Source organism: Physella acuta, unplaced genomic scaffold, assembly GCF_028476545.2.
Source record: "Physella acuta isolate Inbredline_101_S28 unplaced genomic scaffold, ASM2847654v3 ptg000032l, whole genome shotgun sequence".
NCBI classification, from domain to species: Eukaryota; Metazoa; Mollusca; class Gastropoda; family Physidae; genus Physella; species Physella acuta.
Genome location: NW_026731552.1, coordinates 100175 through 104636, shown reverse-complemented (window position 1 = coordinate 104636; position 4462 = coordinate 100175).

Here is a 4462-nt window from a genome sequence, read left to right as displayed (position 1 = left end):
CGTGGCAAGTTGGTCATGAAGTTTGAGATTTTATAATGTTTTACAATGCTATTGTAACAGATGTTTTAAATCAGGGCGGAACTACACTGAACACAATTTAGAGAAAGGTCAGATATTTGCAATTATCCTGAGGCCCTAGTTCAATTAGAAGGAAGTTATGTAAATTATTTAAAGGAATTCGTTTACAGGAAGATCAGCCAATCAAAAGTCACAGTGGAGAGCATCCATGCTAGAAGTAATGCAGTCCTCTCCACCTTTAAAGTTCTGTGACCTATTTGGTAAAATATTGCTATCTCTACCACAACAAAACTTGACAATTTTTAATTCGAATGTTACATGTTTTTTTTATGTATTATGAAGAGTACCGTAAAAACAGAATGCAGAACGTAGATTAAGATGGCAAGAAGAAGTATCCAACACAGACCTATGCAAGGAAAAAAAATATCAGAGCAGATCAGAAGCAGGCAGATTTGAATGCGGCTTGTTTAACGCATAAAGTTATGAGATAATTTTATTGCTACGCCTTCATTTAATTTATTTCATCTATTACATGTACTGGAATGCAGTGAGAATTTACTCAAATCTCACGCTAATGCCTTCTATTTCAAAAACGGCTTAACCAAAAATGTCATTAGTGTTATTGCTTATTTCATTAGAGTGAAGAGAACAATGAATACACGAGTAAAAGACAATCAAATTACTTAACGTTCTTAACTGATGTTTAATTAGTTGTTATTATTATTTGACCTAACACAGGTTGAATATTGAATACAGAATGTGATGAAAATATACGAACACCTCACGATTAAGCGTCAACAACAATGCTACTAGTGTTGATGTGAACGTAGAGTGTATTGTTGTATACGGGACTTGGCTTATCTACTTTACTCTATCCTTGGAGATTCCAATCTAGTGCCTGTCTGGTGATGTTGCTAGTTGGTTAACTCAAGGTGTGTCCATTCCGTCTACATTTACGCTTTTACATTTCATCACTAATACGGCTTTGTCCAACGTTGTTTTACTATTCGGCTTTGGTAACATTTTTCAGGCAACATGATTTTTAACATGCGACGCAAGCATCCGTTAAAGAAAGTCTAAAATGAGTCCGTATTACTCATACTACTAGTTGTTGCTTCACATCACCTTATGGTTTTTCTAAATTGATCTATTATTCTTAACTTAAGTGCTTTTTTACATTCTTTTCTAAGCTTGGAATGTGCATGTTGTTGTTGATGTGAGAGCAGGATGATGACGACCGCAAAATCCTCAAAATGCTTTGACACCACCCAGACCTCAGAGCGCTATATTCAACACAGTCTAACCCTATTAGATGCAGACACTACACTTCTTACCACCTAGGGAGCTATGCTGGTTTGTGCAATACCGATTTAATTAAATTATATCGTAACAGAAAATTATCGAGCGATGCATAACTATACTTGCAGTTATTAACACATTTTTAAAGATTTAAAATATTAATAGCGGCTAGCTAGTAATCTCCACTTCTGTTATGGAATATAGAATATATATTTAGTGATAAGTGTATAAACATATGTTTGTCACATTTTTAAAAATATTTTAGTGGTCTTTAAAGTTTGTACACTTATTTTGTTTTAAAAATTGCACACAAAATCAATAATTTTGAACATATTACAAACAAACAAAATTATGAACACATTTTTGCCAACTCTTACATATATTTTATTAGTGCTAACAAATCTTCTAGACTTGGTAGACTAACTCTCAAGCAAAGGGCATATTGTATTTGTGGCCCATTAGTTTTACAAGAAATTCTGCTCCATCCTGACCACAATCTTTTTTTATTGCCTTTTTCCAACATTCAGCAGACACATAGCTGAATAAAAAAAATCATAGTGTTATAAATTATAGGAATATAAGCATACTATGAGATATATAATTACAGAATGATTCATTAATTCCTTTATTTCCACAATGTATATATATATATATATATATATATATATATATATATATATATATATATATATATATATATATATATATATCTATATATCTATCTATATATATATATATATATATATATATATATATATATATATATATATATATATATATATATATATATATATAGTTACATCCGGTTTCGATTCAACTCAACAACGATTCGTGACACAGATAGTATACTTTTATTTGGACTCAATATTTCACAAAACAGAGTAGCCCTCGTCCTAACCGCTACCAACTAACCCTGACAACCATTCACTCCAGCTTTTATACCGCATTTGACCTTGGGATAACAATACATAAACACACCGGGGTTAACAATACTCTAGGATAGACTCAACTCACGCACGCCCTCTCTCCTAATTCTAGATTATTCTAACCTATAATATATATATATATATATATATATATATATATATATATATATATATATATATATATATATATATATATATATAAAGCAATGTGTTAGTGTGTGTCTGTCTGAAAATTTGGGAAGTTGTGAATATTCCTGGAGAGTTTTCTGCTGGAAAAAAATGTTTAAATTCGCAGTGGTGGAGCCCCGGCAGGGAGCGATTTGTTTTTTCTCTATGTACGGTATGTATTATATATATATATATATATATATATATATATATATATATATATATATATATATATATATATATATATATATATATAAAAGTCGATTGAAGTTTGACACAGTTCAACCCATCGCCATGAAACTTTGAGGAGTTGATTAGAACACACCCGGGGAGGTTTATGCAAAAAAAAATCTCTTTTGATTTTGCAAGCGCGGCGCCCCAGAGGGTTTGATTTTTTTCTATATATGGTATGTGAAAACAAAGTACGATGTGGTTCGACACATTCCATCCGATCGGCATGAACCTTTGGGGATTTGATTAGAACACTCTAGGGAAGGGTTCTGTAAAATAAAATCACTTTTAATTTCGCAAGGGCGGCGCCACGGGAGGGTGCGTTTTTTTTCTATGTACTTTATATAAAATAAAAGTCGATTTTGGTTTGACACCGTTCATCCAATAGTCATGAGACTTTGGGGAGTTAATTAGAACATGTCAGTTGAGGTTTACGTAAATCCTTTATACTGAAATGTTTTCTATACAGTTTTCCATTTGTGTTAACATTCTCTCTGCCCTGAATTAAAAACAATATGTATACTTATCGTGATATCTGAAATACTATTACCGGAATTTAGTAAAGTCAGATTCATGTAATTATTTTTTTTTCTTGTACACGACATTAACTTAAAAAAACCCTCTTCATTGCATGAATTAATTTTTTTAAAAGCTTTTTGAGAGAAAAAAACCTTACAAAGTGGGCGGTGGTCTGTAGAGAGCATAAATAATTAGGAAATTGAATTTTTGTATCAAATAATGTTTATTTAGCAAAATAACAGTATTTAGCAATTTTGCTACAGTATGCAAAGTTACCAGTTATATAATATTTCTTAGTAATCGTGCATATTTTTATTGTGTCAGTCAATAAGGAGCAACACTCTGCTCAGCAGGACCTCTATCTAGTGTTTTGAAATTGTTTTTAATGCAAAGTGGTTTTCAATGACTCAAACTTGTTGACAGGAAAGACATTAGAATACATATACAGTGCTGATATTTGGCCATTATTAAAACTGTTTCCCTTGCAATGAAACCATAGACATGTTCGTCAGAAGCCAATGAATTGACATATATTTGCTATATCAAAGACTGCAAGCCGTATCTGGATTTATCTGTGCAATATAGATTTAGAAAAGCTGTAAGAATGTCAATCAAATATTATTTTGCTATTTTTTGAACAATAATTACCACTACAATTTTTACTATAGCCCTAGTTATTAGACTGTAACTTCACAAGATAAATAAACAAATATTACACCAACTTCACTTTCATTTAAATTCTCCTTGAAGTCTACCATCTATTTCAGTCAGAACTGTTTCGCGACAAAATTTATCGCCTACTCTAGACCAAACGAGATCCTGTAAAAATAAATAAAACAATGTCTGCACCAAACAATCTCTAATCATTCATGAACTTCAGGGATTTATAAAATAAGTTTTAATTACTATTATAAACATAAGTAATCCACCACTGCCTATAGTAATGTTATTTTTTGTGTACCGGTATGTAGTAAATAATAAGTAGACTAAGTAAGCTTATACCTAATATTATTTTTTTTCTTCAATAATAATTACTTTACTACTTTCTAAGCCTATTAGACCCAAACACTCTCTATGTGTATGAATTAGTATGATTAGAGAATCATATGCAAGTTATTCTAAGCAGCAGTTAGCAAATATTAGTCTAATAATATATTTTTATTATTATACGTTATGGCAATTTTTTTTTCTTCAATAGTAGCATTACACTGTACATCATTTATTATAGGCTTATTATAGTAGCACACTGATCATCTGTACATATATATAGTACTGTGTAAGTGCTAAATCTAAGTGGAATT